Raw genomic sequence first — 25659 nt, 5'->3', positions numbered from 1 at the left:
AAAATAACCAAAAAGTAAAAACTAGCCAAACTAAAATAAATAAATAAATAAACATGACTGGAAGTACAAATCATATTTCAATTGTAACCTTAAATGTTAATGGCCTAAACTCACCAATCAAGAGACATAGGCTAGTAACCTGGATCAAAAAAACAAATCCAACAATATGCTGCCTTCAGGAGACTCATATGATAGGAAAAGACATACACAGGCTGAAGGTAAAAGGTTGGGAAAAATCATACCACTCACATGGCCCTCGGAAGCAAGCAGGAGTGGCCATACTCATATCGAATAAAATCAACTTCAAACCTAAGTTAATCAAAAGGGATAAAGAAGGACACTATATACTGTTAAAAGGAACCATCCACCAACAAGACATAACAATTATCAATTTGTATGCACCAAACAATGGAGCTGCAACGTTCATAAAACAAACTATCCTCAAGTTCAAGAGTCAAATAGACTACAACACAATAATTATGGGTGACTTCAACACACCGCTCTCGCCATTAGACAGATCCTCTAGACAAAAGCTGAATAAAGAAACTATAGAACTCAATAGCACAATCAATAACCTAGACTTAACAGACATATATAGAATATATCAACCATCATCAAGTGGATACATGTTCTTCTCAGCAGCACATGGATCCTACTCAAAGATAGACCATATATTATGCCATAGGGCAACTCTTAGTAAATATAAAGGCGTGGAGATAATACCATGCACCATATCTGATCATAATGGAATGAAACTGGAAATCAATGATAAAAGAAGGAAGGAAAAATCCTACATCATATGGAAAATGAATAATATGTTACTGAATGATCAATGGGTTACAGAAGACATAAAGGAGGAGATAAAAAAATTCTTAGAGACAAATGACAATACAGACACAACATACCAGAATCTATGGGACACAATGAAAGCAGTTTTAAGAGGGAAATTCATTTCTTGGAGTTCTTTCCTCAAAAAAAGAAAAAAACAACAAATAAATGAACTCATACTACACCTCAAAAACCTAGAAAAGGAAGAGCAAAACAAAACCAAATGTAGTAGAAGACAAGAAATAATTAAAATTAGAGCAGAAATCAAGGAAATTGAAACAAAAAAAACCATTGAAAAAATTGATAAAAGTAAAAGTTGGTTCTTTGAAAAAATAAATAAGATCGACAGGCCCTTAGCCATGCTAACGAAGAGAAGAAGAGAAGAAGAGAGAGAACTCAAATTACTAACATACGGGATGAAAAAGGCAATATCACAACAGACACTACAGAAATACAGAAGATAATTAGAAAGTATTTTGAAACCCTATATTCCAATAAAATAGAAGATAGTGAAGATATCGATAAATTTCTTAAGTCATACGATCTGCCCAGATTGAGTCAGGAAGACACACACAATATAAACAGACCAATAACAAAGGAAGAAATAGAAGAAGCCATCAAAAGACTACCAACTAAAAAAAGCCCTGGACCAGATGGGTATACAGCGGAGTTTTACAAAACCTTCAAAGAAGAATTAATTCCAATACTTTTCAAGCTATTTCAAGAAATAGAAAAAGAAGGAACTCTTCCAAATTCATTCTATGAGGCCAACATCACCCTGATCCCGAAACCAAAGACACTTCAAAGAAAGAAAACTACAGACCAATATCGCTAATGAACTTGGATGCAAAAATTCTCAATAAAATCCTGGCGAATCGAATACAAAAGCATATCAAAAAAATTGTGCACCATGATCAAGTAGGATTCATCCCTGGGATGCAAGGCTGGTTCAATATACGGAAATCAATAAATGCTATTCACCACATCAATAGACTTAAAGACAAGAACCATATGATCATCTCGATAGATGCAGAAAAAGCATTCGACAAAGTACAGCATCCCTTTATGTTCAAAACACTAGAAAAACTAGGGATAACAGGAACTTACCTCAACATTGTAAAAGCTATATATGCTAAACCTCAGGCTAGCATCATCCTAAATGGAGAAAAACTGAAGGCATTCCCTCTAAAATCTGGAACAAGACAAGAATGCCCTCTATCACCACTTCTATTCAATTTAGTTCTTGAAATACTAGCCAGAGCAATTAGACAGACAAAAGAAATTAAAGGCATAAAAATAGGAAAGGAAGAACTTAAATTATCACTATTTGCAGGTGACATGATTCTATACCTAGAAGACCCAAAAGGGTCTACAAAAAAACTACTAGAACTTATAAATGAATTCAGCAAAGTGGCAGGATATAAAATCAACACGCATAAATCAAAGGCATTCCTGTATATCAGCAACAAAACTTCTGAAATGGAAATGAGGAAAACCACTCCATTCACAATATCCTCAAAGAAAATAAGATACTTGGGAATCAACCTAACAAAAGAGGTGAAAGATTTATACAATGAAAACTACAGAACCCTAAAGAGAGAGATAGAAGAAGATCTTAGAAGATGGAAAAATGTACCCTGTTCATGGATAGGCAGAACCAACATCATCAAAATGGCGATATTACCCAAAGTTCTCTACAGGTTCAATGCAATGCCAATCAAAATCCCAACGGCATTTCTTGTAGAAATGGATAAAGCAATCATGAAATTCATATGGAAAAACAAAAGACCCAGAATAGCAAAAGCAATTCTAAGCAGGAAGTGTGAATCTGGAGGTATAGCGATACCAGAGGTCAAACTATACTACAGAGCAATAGTAACAAAAACAGCATGGTACTGGTACCAAAACAGGCAGGTGGACCAATGGTACAGAATAGAGGACACAGAAACCAATCCACAAAACTACAACTTTCTTATATTTGATAAAGGGGCTAAAAGCATGCAATGGAGGAAGGATAGCATCTTCAACAAATGGTGCTGGGAAAACTGGAAATCCATATGCAACAAAATGAAACTGAATCCCTTTCTCTCACCATGCACAAAAGTTAACTCAAAATGGATCAAGGAGCTAGATATCAAATCAGAGACACGCCGTCTGATAGAAGAAAAAGTTGGCTACAATCTACATACTGTGGGGTCGGGCTCCAAATTCCTTAATAGGACGCCCATAGTCCAAGAGTTAATAACAAGAATAAACAAATGGGACTTACTTAAACTAAAAAGTTTTTTCTCAGCAAGAGAAACAATAAGAGAGGTAAATAGAGAGCCTGCATCCTGGGAACAAATTTTTACCCCTCACACTTCAGATAGAGCCCTAATATCCAGAATATACAAAGAACTCAAAAAATTAAACAATAAGATAACAAATAACCCAATCAACAAATGGGCCAAGGACCTGAACAGACACTTCTCAGAGGAGGACATACAATCAATCAACAAGTACATGAAAAAATGCTCACCATCTCTAGCAGTCAGAGAAATGCAAATCAAAACCACCCTAAGATACCATCTCACTCCAGTAAGATTGGCAGCCATTATGAAGTCAAACAGCAATAAGTGTTGGCGAGAATGTGGGGAAAAGGGTACACTTGGACACTGCTGGTGGGACTGCAAATTGGTGAGGCCAATTTGGAAAGCAGTATGGAGATTCCTGGGAAAGCTGGGAATGGATCCACCATTTGACCGAGCTATCGCCCTTCTCGGACTATTCCCTGAGGATCTTAAAAGAGCGTACTATAGTGATACTGCCACATCAATGATCATAGCAGCACAATTCACAATAGCAAGACTGTGGAACCAACCTAGATGCCCTTCAATAGACGAATGGATAAAAAAAAATGTGGCATCTATACACAATGGAGTATTATGCAGCACTAAAAATGACAAAAATCATAGAATTTGCAGGGAAATGGATGGCATTAGAGCAGATTATGCTAAGTGAAGCTAGCCAATCCTTAAAAAACAAATGCCAACTGGCTTCTTTGATATAAAGAGAGCAACTAAGAACAGAACAGGGAGGAAGAGCATGAGGAAAAGATTAACATTAAACAAAGATGAGTGGGGGGAGAGAAAGGGAGAGAGAAGGGAAAGCATATGGAAATGGTAGGAGACCCTCAATGTTACACAAAATTACATATAAGAGGTTGTGAGGGGAAAGGGGGGAAACAAGGGAGAGAATTGAACAACAGCAGATGAGGTAGAGAGGGAAGATGGGAGGGGAGGGGGGATAGTAGGGGATAGGAAAGGTAGCAGAATGCAACAGTCACTAATATGGCATTATGTAACAATGTGAGTGTGTAACTGATGTGATTCTGCAATTTGTATTTGGGGTAAAAATGGGAGTTCATAACCCAATTGAGTCAAATGTATGAAAGATGATATATCATGAGCTTTGTAATGTTTTGAACAACCAATAAAAAAAGAAATAACAGAAAAAAATTCTGCATATTTGTCTGTTTATTTATTTTCCAATCATTCACTTAAAATCAGTTCATCCTTAGCAATTAAGATTCTGTCTGGTATCAAGTAGATGCCATAAAAAAAATGTTACATGCTTACTTTGTCCTAAGTGGTAATAAGATTGATTAGTTAGAAATAAAAATTTAAGGACCTATTAGATATATAGTCAGAGAAATCCAAATGCATATACCATAAGAGAAAAAGAGAGCATTACAAAAACTGTACTTTTATATGCATGACCTTTTCTTTTTGTTTTTGTAAATAAGAAAACTGTAGAGGGATAGCGCTACTTGGGGATACTTCAGGTATCTTAAAAATGATGACAGTCTTTAAAAAAATTTTTTTTAATCAAATTACTGCTTGCTTTTCTTTCTTTTACAAATTCAGGAGGTTTTAATTTTTTTCTATTTGAGTGAAATATAGAAACCAGTGGTTTTGATTGGTCCTGTCCTCCTGCACAAATTCCCCCTTAAAAATAATGCCTCTTTACTTGTATTATCCCCAAGATAAGAGGGACACAAATATATATATATGACCCAACAGGTAATAAGAACGTAATAGAAAAAATTGTCACCTTTGAAGCTTTCTCCCAGATGTCTCTTTCACACACTAAGGTTATTTGCATGTGCTGAGATTTTGACTGGACTTCTGAGCACATTGTGCCTAAAGAGCATTTCTCATTCTTAATAAAGAATTTGCTTTTCCCCTGAGATTTATAAAGTAGGCAGCACAGGACCCTGCACCCTGAGGAAGCTTGTAAAGTATTAATTGGGCATTGGGAAATAAATGTGCTTTTCTTTTAGGAATGTTTCTTTTCTTTTAGAAAACATTGTAAAGATTGGATGTGCATCCTTCAACTCTGATATAAGTGCATTAGGGGTGGAGTCTTCTGGGAAGGCTGGTTTATCATAAAGTTATGCATTTACACTCAAAGCTTAATTCCCTGTCGGACATGAGCGGTGATAAACTAAATGGTAGAAAGTTACTGACAAAGATTTTGGGAAGATTTACTGTGCGTTTCAGTGGCAGCTGGCGTTCATTTAGCTATCCACTTGTCCAATCATTTCAAAATTTCTAAAATATTTTTGGCCACCAGATGTTTGCAAAGCATGGAACTAGCCATGTGGACATTAAAAAAAAGATTTCTTTAACTTAGAAATTATAAAGAATGTGCATGTGAAAAAGATATACTATGTGAAACAGAGAACTGAATTGAGTGTATGTCCTGGGGTCTGGTCCCCATTATACTTATTTGACCTTTCTTTCTGTTTCTCACTTGGCTGGTGAGTTTCTGGCTTGACTGAGAACAGCTCAGAGAGGGTGCTCTGGGACTGTGGAAGGGGGATGTCAAGATGCCTCGGCAGAAAGGCCTTAATCTTTCACTTTCTCCTGTTTCACTGTAGTAGCTCCAGTTTTGTTTAATGCCCCTTTACCCAATTTCTCTGGATGGACTTAGTGACAAATACATATTCTTATTCCAGAATGAGACATCTTTTCTGGTCAGACTTCTCACCTGATTGCCTCTGCCCTTCAAGAATATTCATTACGGTTGTTTGCTCGGTGTTTCTTTTTCCTTCTTCATGTTGGAAAGTCTTTTCCATTTTCTTCATATATCCATGTATCTTTCTATGGCAGGTGCCTTTTCCAGGGCTCAGTTCTGTGGAAACTTCCTGAATAACTCTCACTTGAGCCTGTATTCTGCTTTCTTTTAATCCCTAACATATTGAGCATAATTTGAGGTTCCTATCATGTCTTTATTGAACAAACATGAGAAAGGACAGAATGTAAAATAAAATGAGATATTATCTGGAAGACAGCCTCTGCCTGTTTAGCTGTAAGAAGCATACAAATTTTCATGTTTTAATTCTGACTTCAGAGATTTCATACAATTCCAGCTTTTTTGCTTAAATGAAATAAAAAGAGTAGAGGAGGAAGTAGAGGGAAAGTTAGGATTCACAAGGGGAAAATGATCCTAATTCCTAAGAGCTATATGACACTCAGGAGTCCCGAGTGTCTGTCTAGATTTAAAGAAGGACATTAGTCTACCACCCTTGCCAGAGCTATTCTCAGCATCTTACAGATTCTAAGGAAAGACCTTCTTCCATTACCATCTAACTTCTTTTAGTTCAACAACAGAGTAACCTTCCCTGAACATCTGCCTGCTCTGAGGGAATACTCTAAGGGATATGAAGTTAAAAGAGACACGACTTCTGCTTCTCAAAGCTCCCAATTTAGTGGAGAGACTGTTGCAAGGAGAAGCAGCTCTGTAACCTATAGAGAGAATTAGAGCTGAGGTAGAGAGTGTAATAGAAAATGAAGGAGGGAGAGATTAGTTTTACTGAAGGGGATCCCTAGCAGACTTGAGACAAGAAGCATTGTCTGAACACTGCAGAAATTCAATAGGGGGAAATGAAGTCAGAGTTCCACAGGCTCAAGGGACATCATGGGAAAGGCACAGAGTCAGGAAATTGTTGGAAAGATTTGGGATGCCGTAGAGTGCATGTGTGACCACAGCGCCAGTTATAGCAGGGTCAGCAGAGTGAGAGGTAACATGGAATATTTGCAGCAGCCCATTTGTAAGGCATATTTGATTTTTCTGTGTAGTGAAGACATTGTTATGAGAAAAGGAATGATATAAAGTGATTAGGATTAGGTTTAGAATTAACTTTGGTGACAGAATGGAAGAGAACAGAGTGTGCAGGAAACTGGAAACTGGTGTATGCTCCTTGATAAACTTTTTTTTTTTTTCTTTTCGGTGTGTGTGTGTGTATGTGTGTTTGTGTGGTACCAGGGAACCAGGGATTAAACCCAGGGCTGCTCAACCACTGAACCACATCCCTAGTTGCTACATTTTTTTATTTTGACATTGGTCCTCACTAAATTGCAGTGGTTAGCTTTGAACTTGGAATCCTCCTTTCCTCAGCTTCCAAGCTGCTGAGATTACAGGCATGTGCCAAAGCTTTCTTGATGGCCGTACCTGGGATGATGGTGAGGTCAGATGTAAGGACCGCAGTGAGATTCTTCACAATTTGATGCTGCTTGGGAGTAGCAAAGAAAAAGATGCTCTGATACAAAAATAAAGCACTTGAGGACACCTCCAAAGTTTTAAGACTGAGGCCATGATGGTGAGTCTATTTAATAGGATGCAGAATATAACAGAAGTAGTCTGGGGGTAGAGAGGAAGAACTTGTGGAGGAACATGATGTGTTTAGTAGAATACAATTGTCCTTGATATCTGCAGGATATTGTTTCCAGGACCCTTGATAGATACCAAACTGTGGATGCTCAAATCCCTTACATAAAATGCTGAATTATTTGCATATAACCTACATATATCTTCCCATATACTTTACATTTCTAGATTACTTATAATACTTAATACACAGTAAATTTTACATAAATAAGAATCATAGTGTACTTATTATTTGGGGAACAATGATGAGACAGAAATGTCTGTCTATGTTCAGTACAATTCAGTTCTTTGCCAAAATGGTTTAATCCAAGGTTGGTTGAATCCATGGATGTAGAACCCAGAAAATGAGAATCACCTGTTGATATTAACTTTAAAATGCCTTTTAAGTTAACTCCATGGAATGATACTCCACATTGATTAAAGATGCATAATTTAATAAGGAATGGAGAACAAATTGAGAATCATTATTACAGAGTGGTAATTAAGTCACAGAGAATGGAAGGCAAAGAGAGTGGCTAGAATCCTTCAAAATCCCCAGAGAAAGTGTGGGTGAAGAAAAGGTGGTGGCTAAGTCGAATTCTAAAACTAGGAAAATTTTCTATCAAGAAAGTCAAAGGAGGCAGTTGTGAAAAGGAGACAGAATAAGTAAACAAAGAATGCAAAGCAGCCTTAGAATTGCCAACTAGGTAGATATTCATGATCCCAATTTCCATAGAGGGATGAAGGTGGAAATATGATTGCATGAGGTGTAAAATTAATGAAAGGGAGAAACGGAATAGCAACCTGAGGAGGAGACAAGTCAGAGGAACTTGGAACATGCTTTCAACGTGTACGGAGCTAAAGGAGAAGGACTGACAGGATCATCATAGACAATAAATGACACATACATTTCATTACAATCATGCTGGAGAAATAAGTAGAGATATAAACACATGAAACTAATAAATCTCCGTTGGAAAACAGACCCAAAGTATAAGAACAGTGGAAATTAGGGCAATTTAACATCAGTGGGCATCAGACAACTCTGCCAGCAAAGAATATCCGGCTCTTGGGTAGTTCTCAGGTCCAAGCAGATCACAGCAGCTTTGGTCACATATGGTGTGCACACACTTGGAGAGAAACCAACTAGCAACAGGGTTATCACCGAGGAAGGACTGAAGAAGGGCTAGACAAGGGAGCCTGGGCACCAGACACTCCCCATGTTATGGTGACATGATAAAAGCAGGATGTGTAAGTCTGATATGGTTCCAGCAGAGGAATCTGAGGCAGAGGAGTGGAGGGCAGAAGCCTGGAGAGAATAAAGCAAGAAAACAAAGGAGGGACAGGTTTGGAGTTTTGCAAAAACACATTAACTGTGATCTTATATTGTGAGATTATCTGGGGTTTGAAAGCTTGCTACCTCACCAATTTTGGTTAAATTCAGTATTAAATTAGAATCATGTAATTGTGAAATCAGCTCACTTATTGTTTTACAAATCAGCACCACTGATTATAGGAAAGCTTGAATTACAGTATGGGGCCCTATGACTCTCTTGGCCGTCTGGTTCGGGGATATGGGCTCAGAGAACCCAAAGAAGCTTCTTTCTGAGGTCACTCTCCCTGCCCTACTCAGAGTCCAGGAAGGTTGTAGGGAAGGTAATCAACAGTGGAGAAAGCTGAAGTAATGAGAGATTGAGGGGAGATGGTTGATTAAACTGAATCACTTAGGTTGAGAAAGGAGATTCCACCCAAAGTGTGTATGAAAAGCAAGTCTCTTAATGTTAAGTGAAGGGGACAACATGCAAACAACAAATGTAGTGAAGGAATGATGCAGAGATCCATTGGCTTTGAATTTCTCTCAAAATGGTGATATGGGTATAGATCTGGGGACTTGGGACGAGGTGAAAAAGATTTTCAACAGTTTCTATAAGGAGTTCAGTGGCATAACTGAGAGTGGGTTAATAGGACTCCTGAGTTGGTGGCTAGGAATGGAAAATGCCGGAGAGGGCAGCTGAACATAATGGAGGCCAGGAAAGTGTCAAGAGACCGAGAGGACAAAAGTCTGGATGCTGAAGGATGGGCTCATCTCTGGTCAGATGTGGACCAATGGTGAGAGGACAGAGGGACTACATGACCACTCTTCAGGGCATCATTACATTACATTGTATTCTTGAGCTGGGTGAAGAGCTCCCTGGCAGACCCCAGTGACTCCTGCCATCAAGAGGAAATGCAGTTTGGTGGAAACTGTAATTCAACCTCCAAACAGCTGTCACGTATGATATAGGCTGCAGAAATATTATTATAATTTTCTAATAGCCACATTAAAATAAGTTAAACTTATCTTAGATAGGTTATGAATAGTAACATAGGTTATGAATAGTAATTCATTTTGTCTAACCTATCTAAAATATTATCATCATTTCAACTTATAATCAATATAAAATCATTAACATGATACTTTCCAACTTTTTCTTACTAATTCCTTCAAATCTTGTGTGCTCTGTTTTACTTTTGGCACATCTCAACCTGGGTGCTACATTCTTACCAGAAATACTTAATTTGCAAGTTTTTTTCTGTATTTTGATTTTATAATAAATTCTAGTTTAAAAAATTGGATTCACATATCGTTACTGAAAACATTTTTGAAAGTTTTTCAATATGGAACTGAGTATCACTTCTTAAGTGTAAATTTAATTAAAATGAAATAAAATCAGGGGCCACATGTGGCCTGTGGCTGCCACATTGGGCAGCACAACCCCAGCATATCAGATAATTGCTAGCATAGTTAACCAGTTATTGACCACTATTGGGGTTTATGTACTATTTTATTGAGATTAAGAAGTGAAAATTTGGCTCTGTACTTTGAAAAATAAAACTATAAAGGAGTGGGAGCACCAACATCTGGTTCTCATTGTGTGGGAAAGCACCACGAGACACGTGCACACCAGCATTGCTGTGGCTGCCAGGTACAAAGTTTCTGCATATTCTCTCTTATTCTGATGACTTAAAAAGCTGACCCTTCTTCTCCAAGGGTCTTAATCATTGAAATGCAAGTGATGATAACTAAAATATCAATTTATTCTGTTTCCCTAGTTCTTTTGCTAGACGGTGAAGATAAGGGCTTCTTACAATTATTTTCCATTTTTGTTATTCTAAAAACCATTTGACTCTCATTCTCACACCAATTTGTAAACTTGGATAAAAGGAAGTGGTGGAAAGAAGAGAGATCTGCATTATTGTTAATGTGATTTACACTTCCTGCTTTGTCTTACCTGTATAGAGCTCATAACCAATTTGCACATAAAGTTGATTGAGCTCTATAGGAATATTTAGATGAAAGAAACTCTGTAAATGCCAGGTATTTATTATCTTCATTATGATCATATAATGTGATAATAACAGAAATGGTGCAATTGATTTAATGGAGCTTTGTAATTTGAAGCAAGCCTTTAGTGTTATTACTGTGAACTTCTCTCTTGCATTTTTATATTATTTCGGGCGTGTTGCTTCATCTGTGAGCGTTGTCATCTAGTGACCAGATGTTATATCTGCTTTCTTTTAACAGCATCCTGTGTATACAGTTTATAAAGGACAATTGCATATACTGTTTGTTGTTAGTTGTTCATAAAATAAGAGGGGTTGTATGATTTACCTCACTTTAGCGATGGGGAAAGTGAGGTGAAGAGATGGCAGTAAAGATTACTCAATTAGGTGGCCTTGTGAAGACTAGTAATCACTCTTTTTTTAAATCTCAAATGCACAATTTTTAAATTATGTGTTAGTGAATAATGTTCCAGAAAAACAGAGTAAAAGAATGACTGAAAGCACTTCAAAGAAAGTAACAATATTTTCTGAGTACTTCCTTCTCCTTGGTTTATGTTTTCTTTATCACACATCCTACTCTCATGTATCTATGAAGGCTACATGTCACCTACATAATTGCAGCAGGTTTAAATTATACTTTAGTATCTACTAAATCAATTCCCACTCTCCTTTAAATGTTTTTCACCATTATTACTTGTTTATACTTAAAAATAAATAAAAGACTATCTTTTTAAGCTTAGTGGCTATAAATAATGACCCTCAAAAAAATCCAGGACTCTATCTTGGTGCAGCCAGTGAATGCTGCTTAACATGGCAGAAGTAATTAAATTAAGGGGTTTGGCTTTGGGAAGCTCTCCTGGGTTATTTAGATGTGTCCTCGACCTAATCAAAAGTGTTCTTAGAAAGAAGGAAACAGTGCCATTTGATGACAAAGAAGAAAGGGTGAGGAGGGTGGAGAGAGAAATTGGAAGGTGCTTCGTTGCTGCTGTTCTTGAAGTTGGAGTCAGTGGCATGTACCAATGAATGCAGCTCTGGAAGATGGAAAAAGTAAGAAAAAGGATTCTCCCCTATGGACTGCCCAGCAAGCACAGCCTGGCGACCACTCTGATTTCTGCCTAATGGAGCTGGATTTGGACTCTACAGCCAGAAGAATATGAAAATAAATGTATATTCTTTTAACCCATTAAGTATGTGGTAATTTGTGACAGCAGTGATAGGAAATTAATACTTCAGTTTAATGACAAATGCTCATGAGATATTTGTTTCAGCGTTCATTAATGCTGCCCAGCAATTTTTGAAGAATTGGTATATGTAAATATTCAATATTCTCTTTCAAGAAAGCATTTTTCTTTTTTTGAGCAAAATTTTGTAGTTCCTTTGAGAAATCTCTTGCACTAATATTAGCAATGAAAGAGATTTTCTCTTTTCAGAGAATAAGCAGCATATTTTCTATAAAGTAATTTTCTTGTGGATACACATAGAGGGAAAATGAATGTCATTGAGATTGGCAGGAGCTGGGATTTAACAGGTCAACTTCTATAATATTATATTAGAAGCAACAATTTAGTTTCTTAAAAGAGGATAGCTTAAAGAATAAAGTTAACAATTTTCCCCAAATTATCTTATTCTTTGAAATGCTCTTCTGTGAGCAGGTTTTGTTCACTATATGATTATAGATGATGAATAAATGGAAATATAAAGCTGTGTTATCTCCCAAAAATACTATATAATTTTTTTTACAATGTTTGGATCAGAATATACTCAAAACAATTCTTAAAGACTGAAATTTCTTGAAGACATCAAAACTCTGAAAAAAGTAGATGCCCTTGTCTTTAGCATGACCAAGGAGGACTAGAGCATTTGTGTTTTTAACAGGCTCTAGACATGATTCAGATGTGCACAACATTTTTCTTCTGTGGACTACATAGCAAGCCTTCAGGACTTAACGAGATTTTTTTTTTCCCCCTGAGCTGTTGAATGGCCCTGAAGTTGGCCATTTGTGATCTTCCTGAAGTCATCATGTGAATGTGTCCGATTCTCTGAGCTAGGAAGAGGTTCAAGTGTTCAATCCCCTTCCCTGCAGGATTCCTCTATGTAATAAAACATATTAAGGACCAGAAAGGGCAACTTAAAATATTTCATCAATTTTCCTTTATTTTTTGGTGAAATCGTATGCTAATACAGCATTTTTGAACTGAAGTTTATAAAGTTCTCCTGGTATATCTCTTTCAAATGCCAAGGGTATATTATTTCTAGTTGACAATTATATTATAAGTATAAGTTTTACGGAAGAGTAGAAAATATACAATGAAAGTGGTTATTTTGAGGGGAAGAAGCATGCCATATTTTCTTTCTGATCTTCTTGTCCTAAATTGCTTTCAAGGAACTGTTTGAGTCTTCTCCTTAAAGACTCCATATTCAATTTTCTTAGTAAGCTCTCGCATTTTGAATTATGAGACATCTGCAATTATTTTGGTGCCTGAATATTTTGGTTTCTGTTGTTCTTTAATTATTTCATTCTTAATTTTCCTCAGTAAGTAAGAATTGAGATCTTTAGTATCCTTATAGCATTGAAAATATTATCTGGTTCATTTCTATGAAACTTACACAGTGAATTAAAGGAAGTAAAAACACCTTTGTCAACAACAAAAATAAAATAAAATAAAGGATTTCTTTTTATTTCAACTAACCAAACTCTCACTTTCATATTTTTCCCTTTATAGTTAGAGAAAAGTTAGGAACACTCAAGAGAGAGACCACTTTCTTCATGCCATCAATCCTCAAAAATATGATTGCTTAGTGATTTGAACAACTCTCTTTTTTTATAAGAATACATTTCAAAATCTATCATAGTCGTCTATAAATAGAAAATCAAAATTTTAGCTATAGTAGTATGCTTCTAGAGAGTATGTATATATTCTTACATCTGTGTGGTTTTTGTTTTGTTTGTTTATTTATTTTTGTTTTGGTACTGAGGATTGAACCCAGGAGCACTTAAACATTGAGCCATATCCCCCACATCCTTAGCCCTTTTTTATTTTGATGTAGAGTCTTGTTAGGTTGCTTAGGGCCTCTCTAAGTTGCTAAAGCTGGCCTGAATTTGTAGTCCTCCTACCTTAGCCTCCTACATTGCTGGGATTACAGGCATGCCTCACTGTGCCTAGCTGTGTGTTTTTCTCATATGTGTGTGAGAAGGTGGGAGGGCAGAATTTCTTTATTATAATTATCAAAGCAATAGTTTGATGGGAAACATACCATAGGCATGAGATTAGCAATAATTTAAATTTGTGTCTGGGTGACTTTGCCTAACATAACAGTAATGTATCACATAGGTAGACAATTACTTGGCAACTCCAGTTGAATTTAACATTTATCTTAGATGCAGTGTTTTCTGTAGAAATGACATCATAAATGCTCTTCTACACCTTTATGAAAGTAGAATTGAAACATCTTTACAGAATGCAAAATTCTTCTCATTAAACTGCATAGGAGGCTTTGGTGAAATAGGCATTCAACTGACGTTCTCTCAACTTATCTTCCTTTCCAGCTGCTCCGTCCCCTAAAAATCAACTTCTCTTGGTGGTTTCTGTTAATAGGTAATAAGACCAGTGATTTAAATCACTGATTACTCTCTTTTGCCTTTCAAACCATTCTAGTGTGCTTCTGGTTAGAATAATGATTGCAGCGATAAGTCGATATGAGAGGATGGTAATTTTATACATTAATGCTCATTGAGCTTCTTAGATTTACATTAGCTCTTGCAATAATGAAAAGGGGTAATAGCAGAAGAAATATTTATGAATATCTGAAATATATATGTACCCTTTAGCAAAACTGGAGGTCTGCACATCCCTTGTTGAGATTATTACTGTGCAATAAAACATTTATTTCCAGCACTGGTAATTGGTAAACTTAGATTACTCTAGCACTTTTGTATATGAATCTCAAAATGTCATATATTGATCAAATCTATTTCCTGTTGCTGTAGAACCTCTCAAAAGATATTCACTTAGATTTATAAGAAGAATTCTTAAAATAATTGGAAGTCCCTCTTTTTCTTTTATCTTTCCTCCTGCAGATGCGGAAATCCACACAGACACTTTTGTATTTACTACTTCTGTCCACGGAGTCTTGGTGAACTGGTGACTTGCTCTGACATGTCTGGTTTCAACTCTGACATAGAAGAAGATGGATACTTTTTAATTGGGAGTAGCTAGGTTCTCCAATTCTTTCTCAAGCCGTTACTTAGCATAAAGTCACTTTGGAATCAATTAAATATGAACCTTTGTCACATCAGTATTCATAGAAAAGCACTTAGGTGATTAAAGACCCTTGGCCTCTAAATATTTGACTACTTACCGGCACCAACCACTTAGAAAGACTTATTAGCTCTTTTATACTTTCAGGGATGGCAGCCTGAAAAGGTAAAACAAAATTAGAGGAAATGTAATTGTCTCCAAATGAATGTTCCCTTACCATTGTCCTGGCTTGTGCTTCTCTAAGAGAGTACTATTCTCTCTGACCTCATCAAAACTTCTTCTGCCAACTCCTGGTTGTTGCAGACACACTTCTTCTAAATCTTGGCTTCTTTTTATAACCAAACAAAATATATCCATCATCTAAGTAGAATTGGGCTAATATGTATTTTCTCATTTAGTAAATGAAGCAAGTTTAAGTGTTTTGCACTTGTATAATATGATCTTACTATTAGCTCTGTAAAGAAGTTTCAACTCTACTTTCATAAAAGTGGGAAAAAACACTTATGATGTCATTTCTATAGCAAACAGTGACTTTAATTTTTTTTTTAAAAAACTGCTTTTTTAGTTAAAAAAATATAGCGGATCACATGTAAACAAGCTATATGTAAATGATGCTAGTTCTAAATAATTATTTATAGCAATTCTAATCATAATAGTTTGAATTTACTGAGGGAATTATGTGCTAAGCTACATGGTGAACATGAACTCATTTCAACTTCATGGCACCAATGCTATGAGGTCAGTATTTTCAACCCTGTTTTTGTGTGCAAAACTGAGGCTCAGAGAATTAAAGTAATTTAAATAATCTGTAGAAGGGCATACAGGGTGCAAGTGACGTATTTGTAATTAGAATCCAGGTTTGTCTAATTTCAAAGCACTTTTTCTTAGCTACTAAGCCAATGTGACTCCTCACATAGGCTCCCTAAGGATCTACAAAGAGATTTCCCAGGAACCGTTGAAGGCATGAACAAATGTTATTTTTTATTCCCTACATGGTCACAGGATGAAATTAAAACTTTCATAAAAACAACTCTTGCTCAAATTGTTTATAATTCATGTTACTTGTTCAAATAGAGCTTTCTTGTCATCGTTTAACTGATGCTTTAGTGGAATTCAGTCCTTTAATATTTAAAGACTGAATATAGTCTGTGTATTTACAAACACATAGGACATTGGGATATTTAGCTAAAAATTTCAAAATGTTTACCTGTGCTTTATTTGGATAATCATGATACATTTAAAAATATTCAACATCATATATATCTTAGTTCAAATAGGAAAATAGATTTTGATACATTGAAGCAAGTAATTATTAAAATGGTATTTTATCTCTCTAAGAGCATAATAATGACCACTAGTGGTCTTTAATGAGTGGGTAATGGTCAAAAGAAATGTGAAACAATTGTCATCATACCATAAAATTGATTTCTAATAAATAGATCTGATACTTTTGCTAAAAATAAAACTGCACTTTGATGTATCTGGAAATGATATGTTTGGAAATAACAAATCCCACTCTTCCAAGTTTATGATGGTATATTTTCCTTTATATTAATTGCTTATTTTCTTAAATGTCACATTATCTTTATCCCAAATAATATAAAATCTATACATGTATTACTCTATAACTTAGGTTTAACAAGAACCAAGATTTTGCTAGTCCTGCTATTTGTAAAGCCCTCCTATTGTCTCAGTTCTATAAAATTACCACAAATGTCATTAGTCTGAAAAGGCATTGAGAGTTTGAATGCTTGTTCATGATATCATTCTGTAAGTTTATTTCCATCTGCAATATATTGAAGCTCAGTATTTTAGGTGTGGTGTTGTTGTGAAATTTCACATCTTTCCTCCTTTCTCCTTTCCATGTGCAGTTTCCTTCTCTTCATGTATCCTCTAGGTCAGACACACATTAAACTTCCATGTGTTTCAGTTACCTGGGTACTTGATCCATTGTTATTGGGGTGATCATGTGGCATCTAGCCAGCTCATGGAGTCCAGATGGGAGACAGAAGAAACATACTAGCAGAAAGGAAGATGATGTTTTAGGTCTGTCAGAAGTTGTGGTCAAGAAGGGTGGGGGAGAACGTTGCTAACAGATTTCTAATTTCCCTGTGGAATATGGGGCAGTATGATGATATGTGGTAAAGATCTGGAAAAGCAAGTTTAAGACGAATGATAATATCTTAGCATAGCGGCCTCTGGAAATATGTTGAGAGCTAAATAGGGACATGGTTTAAGGAATGATCCTCAAGCCCCTAGACCAACATAGCCTTGGCAGGTTTGCAGCATGGCCAAGATGTGATTCAAGATGAAGACTAATAAAATGACCTCTGGCCTGCCAAAGCCTAAATATGCCCAAAGGTTAATTTAGGAAACTAAAAATGATGTTTTTATCAGTTAGATTATTCTGGTAAATCAAATATATGTAGCAAGATTATTTCCCCAAAGACTATTAAAAAAGCTTTGTTAATTTTGAATTTTAAAATAATGCCAAATAAACAATGGCATATCAATGCAATTGAGCATCCTGTATTGAAAGGAATAAGATGAGACTATATGTCCTTACATAAGATTTAGCAAAGATATTAAGTCAAATAACAAAATACTATGCATAGCAGGATCTTATTATAAATAAGGTGTGGTCCAAACATATCCTGGAAATGTTACCAATCTAGGCATTAGATAGAACTTACTGGGTGCCATAGTTTCAGAAGAGCATGGTCCTTTGTTTTATGATTGAAAGCCTAACTTAAAGGGTAGATGATTGTGGGAGGCTATGCTTGCACGTGATTTGAGTTACCTCCCTGGCTGGGTGAGAGGTGTTTAGACACAGCTGTGTCAGAGCTTTCCCCACCCTTTCCCAGGTCCAAGGGCTTGTCCGTGCGGAGGCGTGTCTGGCCACTGCCCGGAAGACCCAATCGTCGCCCCTGACTTTGGGATGCTGCCCCCCTTAACCTTCATTGGATGGGATTTTCCCCAGAATTTTTTGTTCCCCAATAAAAGTCCACTCCCTGGCGTGTTCTCCACCCACCCCCCCCCCTTTCTCTTTCTCTCTCTCTCTCTCTCTAGCCTCTTCAGTAAACCTTGCTACCGCATTAAGTGGCTGGAGGCTGGAGCTGGTTTTAAAGGTAATTAGAGTCTTGTCTCTTTCATTTAAAACTCCCTAGCTTTTTCTCACGGTTCGAACCTTCTTTCATGAAGCCAGCAAGGGTCGCAGGCTAGAGATGATACAGCAAGAGGTTGCCCACCTGAACTGTGTCATATAGCAACAGTGCTCTGGATGGAGCCATTTGTATATGTGTGGAATGCAGTTTGGAGTCTAGTTCTGGCTAGAACAGGCCAAAGAACTACTGAAAAAATTCATACTTTACCAGAAATTGGGGGAGCCCATAAGTTCTCACTGTTAGTGGAACATTATGGGGAGGGAGAGGAGGCTTTGTTGATGATTCTGAGGAATGAAAGTTTCACTCAGGGAGCTGGAAGTTGTCCAGAGGTGACTCATCTCTGATTCTGGCTGCCACACAGTAGGTTCCTTGGAGGTAACTTCCTTTAATCAGAAGGCTTCAGAGCCAGCACTGGTGCTAGAGTGGGGCCTGAAATCTTGTTTTGCTCCTAGGATAGTAATTTTGAAAACAAAACAAAACAAAACAAAAACTCCTGAGATCATCCCGGTAGTAACCCTTTGACAATTTGTAGGCCACAGTATGAGACAGGTCTATACACAAACAAGGATACTTTGTTTCCTGATTCAGTGGAAATTTATGTCAACTCTCTCTGAGTTCAACTAAATGATAGATAAAATATACTTAAAATATCTTTGAATGTACTGAAAAACAAACTAATGCTGAATTACCAAACCAGAATCCTGTGGAGGATAGGAGCACACGGTAGAGAGCCTGGTTTTGGGGAATATTTATCCTTAGGGCTAGCGATTATTGAGAAGGAAGAATGGCCAAGAGGCTTCTTGCCCTTTCAGAATGATAGTTGCAAAGATTCCCGGTAAAATACAGGATGGCTCAGGAAAATCTAAGTCTTCAATAAACAGTGAGCAATTTTTCAGTATTGGTGAAGGAAAAACCGAATATACACAAGAGTCTTAGCACATCTGGTAATACAGCAATGAATGCTGATATGGCTCATTGCTGTGTAAGGTTTTAATTTGTGGTAGGCTAATACTTTGATGCCAATAATTTGCTATGACAATAGCTAGTTTTGTTCTTTGCTAGTGTGAAAGCACAGACATTTGTAAAGCTTGAAAGGAGGGTGGCTTGAGTTTGTCAGGGAAAGGAGGTAAGATTGAAAAAAATGGGTATTTAAGTAGGTTTCTTTCTCCTGCCTTCTCCCTCCCCGCCCCCCCCCCCTCTCTCTCACATACACACACACCCACACACACACACACAATGGAAGTGGAAGAGAAGAAAGCCAGATTTCCCCTTGTTCTGAGAAGATCTAAGAGTAAAGAAATCTGTATGATTCTTCAAGTAGGAAGCTAGTTGAAGTAGAAGTAATGGCTGTATGGCATGTGGAGATAGGGGAAAGAGAAAGGAGAACATTTCTCATGGCTTCCAAAAGGAGTAGAAAGTCAAATTGTTTCTGGGCGGAGCATGGAAACAGTGGAAGGTAAAAGCCAGGAAGCCTCCCAAGAATTTGCAGAAGCAGAGAGTGAGGGAAGATCCCAAAGCGGCAGTGAAGAGCAGACAGCCCCTGTCAGGCATGCTCAGCCACGTGGTGGAAGTCTCCCGGAAGCTCTGGGCAGGGAACACCACCTGGGCTGAGAGCTGAGGGAGCTCTAGGAAAGGGTGGGTGGGGTCAGATGGGGGCGGGCATTTCTGCCATCCTCTTAACTATGGCCTACATCTAAAGAATGGGCTTTTTTTTTTTTTCCACTAACTCCAATGAGCAGAAGTCATAGGAACCTACAATAATACAAGTCAGAGGATAAGCAGAGATAGAGAAAAAACCTTGGAATAAGCATTAAGCTAATGTGATCAAATCATAAACCTGAATCCATCAGAAAATCAAGTGCATTGCAATGGAGAAATCCTCAAATTGATCAGATTAAAAATGTTTATATTAGGCTGTGGCTTCACAGCCAGGTATAAATTGATTATAACAATAAAGATAATTGACTTTTTTTTTTTACAATTTTAAATGTAAAATTTTGACTATAAAATTTGTACTTTTTATATAAATCTGTGCATAGAAAGAGAACATGAGGGGAAAAAAATCATACCAAATTGCTAATGATTATTTGAGGCTGTGGTGCCATGAAACGGAAGGAGAATGAGAGAGCGAGATTCCAGTAATATTCTATTAGTAGACTAGGTATTTCTTCCTTTCTCTTCTCCCTCTCTTTCTTTCTTCCTTCCTTCCTTTCTTTTTTATTTTTTAGTTGTGAATGGACCTTTATTTTATTTATTTTTATATGGTGCTGAGAATTGAACCCAGTGCCTCACACATGCTAAGCAAGTACTCTACCACTGAGCTACAACTCCTCCCTCCCTCCCTCCTCTTCTCCCTCACTCCTTCCCTTTTCCCTCCTTCCCTCCCTTCCTTCATTCCTACCTTCCTTCCTTCCCCTCTCTTTTTCTTTTGGTAGCAGGGATTGAACTCAGTGGTGCCTAACCATGAGCCACAAATCCCCAGTGTCTACCCCACACATCCCCTGCTTTTTTTTTTTTTCTTATTTAGATACAGGGAGGGTCTTGCTGAACTGCTTTAGCACCTCACTAAATTGCTGAGGCTGCTTTGAACTAGTGATCCTCCTGCCCCAGCCTTCTGAGTTGCTGGGATTACATGCATGCCCAATGGTGCCTAGTGGCATTTCTTAAATGTTTGAACTTTGTATAAAAGAATAATATTTGTGGAAAATAAATTCTTTCAAACACAATAAAGATTGATATTGATATGTGAAAATGGCTTGGGCATAGACTTGGGCATGATCTTCCTTCTAGAGGGACCTTGAAATGTTATTCTAGAAAAGAAAATTATTAAATAAAATGCTACATATTCCAGATGAGGCCTGAGGTTCACTGATGAGAAGATGCAAGCTCAGAGTACCACTGTTATTAATGCTGAGATGATTGGGGGCCCAGGCATTTCAATGTGGCTCTGCTTCTTTGGCAAAGTCCAGGTTGACAGTTCTTGATGCATGGCCAACCCATGTGGAACACCTCAGCTTTGCAGGTAGAACCATTGACCTCTCTTCTTGGAATGTTCATCTCTAGAAGACATAATTTTGTTGCTGCTTTCTTTTCCACATGGTTGACAGCGGGTGGTTCTTCATGCTGGAGGAGCCTCCTGGCTAAGCCTCAGTTGAAAGGATGTGGTTCAGCCCTGGCAGTCCATCTTCTTTTGGAGACAGCCTCATCATATCCTTCCTGCCTGCTGAAGGAGAGCTGGGGTGGAAGCACATGCTTAGGAAACTCCAATAAAGAAAGCCCAACAAGACTCCCCAAGGAAAACTCAGGAAAGAGACAAAGCTGAAATGTAAAAGCAGGTGGCTCCCACTGAGGAGGCTGCACCATTAAAAGTGTAGAGTAGAATCAATACTGTTAAAAATTGAGTTTGTGATCAGAAGATTAAATAGGAGAACTATCTTTCAACGCAGAGGAGAAATACTGAGAAATATAAATCATGGTGGAAAGATAAGAGCATGGAGGACACTCCTAGGAGAAATGATATGCAAATAATCAACATCCCAGAAAGAGAAAAAGGAGCAGATGGGCAGATGGAGGTGAAATCAATAATCAAAGCAACAATCTTCAGCTCCTCGATTTGAAAAAAAAAAAAAAAAGATCAAAAGGATTCACTGCCAGGAAGCACTGATGAAAAAGAAGAATAATGTTTATAAATTTGTAAGAGAAGATACTATGGTATAAAAATCCTAGTCTTTGTATTGGTCATTTCAAAAAGTAAGAATGTCTTTCTGAATATGTAGGAATTCAAATTATTCTATTTATGTTTCCATTCAAAATTACTTATGGACATATTCCAGCATAAATGAACATAAATTTAAATAGAGATCAAAAACAAGAGAAGAAAAAACATAATAAATAGCCATGGATAATCAGGCTAATAAAATGCTATAGGTAACACCTTTTGAATGATAATGAAGTGGTTGCAAATTATTATATCATTGTTAAGTAACTACACTAAGAAAAGAGACATAAGAAAAATGAAAAAATGATATGGATTTATATTTCTGAAAATGTTCAAAAAATTTAGGATTTGAAAGTAGTATGAAGAAGCGAGAGAATAAAATATTCTTAAGATTCTGTTGTGCAGAATGGTCAAAATACTCTTAATTTTAATTAAATAGCAGAGAAAAACAGGTTTTCATATAACTGTTAATATAAGTGGATAAAATAGCCAGTAGAGAAACATACTGTTTTTTTTAATTATTGGTAGAAAATTAATGGAAATGCAAATCAAAATAAATAGAACCAAAAATAACTTGTTCAAGTCAGAGAAAGTAAAAAAAAAATTAAGGGAAGAATATAATAATGAAATTAGTTAAGAATGAAAATAAACACTTCATTTTTAACAATAAATGTAATAGATTAAAAGCTAAAAATGATAATGAGAAATTTGCTTCAGTCACCTGTTAATATAGAAGAAAGTATCCTAGCCATGATTTTAGCAAATTTAATTCAGCATTGTTTTAAAATATTAATAATATATTGTGGCAAAACAATTTATTCTACAGATGCAAGAATGTTTTAAATTAAAATGCTATTAAATTATAGGGGGGAAATTCTTGTTAACAGATTCTTCAAAATAATTAAAATAAATGATTTTATGTAAAAGAATAAATTGGGAATAAAAATGGTAAATGTTGTTTTCCAGGGGAAAAAATAAAATAAATCCTAAGGACTAATGAATACTAAAATTAAACACTAGAGAGGGATGCTTCATACAAATCACTATTTTAGATTTTATTTTGCATTTTCAAATCTAAACCACAGCTAGAGAACAAAATAAATGGCATCAGTTTTTTAAGACAATAATTAAAATTACCAGAATTTGCATGATTTCATTGTATACCTAGAAAATCTTATGAATTAAGAAATATCTGCTAAAAAGAACAAGACAGTACAGAAAGTAAACTGGATACATGATAAATATACAATCCCATTACTTTCTTAATAGTAACAAAAATATGTTAGAATGGAAATCAAACCTCTCTAATAGCAATAGCCACATTAATGGTAAACTCCCTAAGAGTAAACTAACCAAGTTACAAAAAGACCTCTTTAAAGAAAACATTCACCAAGGGAGGAAAGGAAGAGTGATCAGTTGCTGAGAGGAAGATTTGCTGTTAAACATATAGTAGTTAAATATATGTAGCTTCAATCCCTCATTAAAAAAAAATACAAACCAATCAAATAAAAAACAAACAAAAGGACAAACAAATATACAAATATCTTCCCAAATCATTATGTGCAATTAACATTGGTCCAATAGAAACCCACGTGATATCTCTTGAGTGCAGTTCAACAGTTTTCTTGCATATCATTATCTTCCTGGCAAAAGGCTGATGGCATATTAAACAGGAGTAATTCAGGAAAGTTTGATGAAGGGATAACCCACAAAGAAGAGGGACCCATGACAGATGGTGAAGCCCACTAGGACTCTCGTTACCCTCTCCCTGTCTCAAGGCAAACAGGGAGGAAGTGTGGACCAGAGAGTTCCAACTCTAAATGTTAAAAGAAACCGTTCAAAGAGAGAACATGGCCTGCAGGAGGGAAGCCCAGAAAGATCAGTAGTCCCCTTGGGGAGGAGCTGAGGGAACAAATACCAAATCTGTCCTTCAGTCATCTGTCAGTGCTGCTTTTTGGTGAAAAAAAATGAAGCAAGAGATTCTGGAGGAAGCAGGCCACAGACATCATCCTCCCAACACAAAGAACAAAGTGGTAAAGAGGAGCCAAAGGAGCCAGAGAGACAAATGTGGACATCCAGCACCAGAGTAAAGAGCCATGTATAATTTGATAAGGAGATACTGAAAAGCAAGTGCAATAAAAGGGGACTCCTCTTTCCCAGCATATTAAAATTGTCAACCAATGTACTGCTTAAAACGAGGAATAAACAGGAGGATGTGGTGGGTTGGTGGGAATATCTGTAATCCCAGTGACTCAGGAGGCTGACGCAAGAGTTGCAATTTCAAGGTCAGCCTCAGCAATTTAGTGAGGCCCCAAGCAACTTAGCGAGACCCTGTTTAAAAAATAAAAAAGGGCTGTCTCAATGGGTTATGCACTCCTAGGTTCCATTCCCAGTAGCAAACAAACAAAAATAAAAGAAAAAGGAGAGATTCTATTTCATTACATAGAGGAAAGTAGTTTATTTGATAAACATTTTTGACTATTTGACCATTGATTTGGAAGAAAATAAAATCCAATATTGAGCTAAACACTACATTCCAGACTAATGAAAAGGCAAATTAAAAAAAAATGTAATGTTTTAAAAAAAACTATAGATGACATTTTAAATAACTACTGGCTTTAATCTCATTTTCTAAATAAGATAGGAAATACCATAGTGGAAAAGTGTAGCAAATTTGAGTATGAAAAAATCCTCTTCAATTGCAAGAGGTAACATAAATAAAACAAATACATGATAGCAAGAACTATCTGTAGGGCTGAGGTTGTGGCTCAGTGATAAAGTACTTGCCTAGCATATATGAGGCACTGGGTTTGATCCTCAGCACCACATAAAAAAATAAATAAATAAAATAAAGATATTGTGTCTGTCTACAACTAAAAATTGTTTTAAAAAAGAACATATCTGTAATAAAATAATAAACATCAGGCCAATTCCTACAAAATAAGTAAATAAAGATATTCCCTAAAAAATAAGAAAAACTCATACCAAAAAAAGATAAACAGGAAAAACTATATATACAAGTGATTCCAGAAGGAGGAATAGAAACTATAAATACATGAAGAAATGCTAAACTTAACTAATAGAAAAATTTAAAGCTAAAAATATCACCCTCAAAATGGAAAAAAATTTAAATGTTAGTGATATCCTGTGATGATAAGCACATGCAGGACCAAATACTTTCCTTCTGTTGGTAGGAGTGAAATTGCTGCACACTTCCAGAATTACTTTTCAAGTATGGATTAAATTTAAAATGTGAATAGAGTTTGCCTCATCATTCTATTTAGGAATATATCCTATAGCAATAAAATCCTTAGACTATGAAGAATATCCTCTTTCCAACCCTTCCTCTCTCCTTCCCTCCTTCTCTCTCTCTTTTTCCTCTTGAAACTTTTAAAAAGAAACATGCACTTATCACAGTTTATTAAATGCCCTTCCAGTAGCAGAAGTTTGTATGGAAGAATATGATGGTGCTTTTGAATATCCAAATTCTGTTCTCCACTTCCCCAATTCTCCTGTCATTGAATTGGGAGCCATGTCAATATCTCTGGCCAATTAATGTCAAGTACAGGATGTGTGAAGAAAGTTCAGAGAAATGTTCCTCCTTCCATCCCTCATCCCCCTGTCCTGTTGTCCAAGGAGGCCACATGTTCCAGAGACTGCAGGACCCATGTCAGAT

The sequence above is a fragment of the Marmota flaviventris genome, chromosome 14 (assembly GCF_047511675.1).
Source record: "Marmota flaviventris isolate mMarFla1 chromosome 14, mMarFla1.hap1, whole genome shotgun sequence".
In the NCBI taxonomy this organism is placed as follows: Eukaryota; Metazoa; Chordata; class Mammalia; order Rodentia; family Sciuridae; genus Marmota; species Marmota flaviventris.
This window is presented reverse-complemented; position numbering follows the sequence as displayed.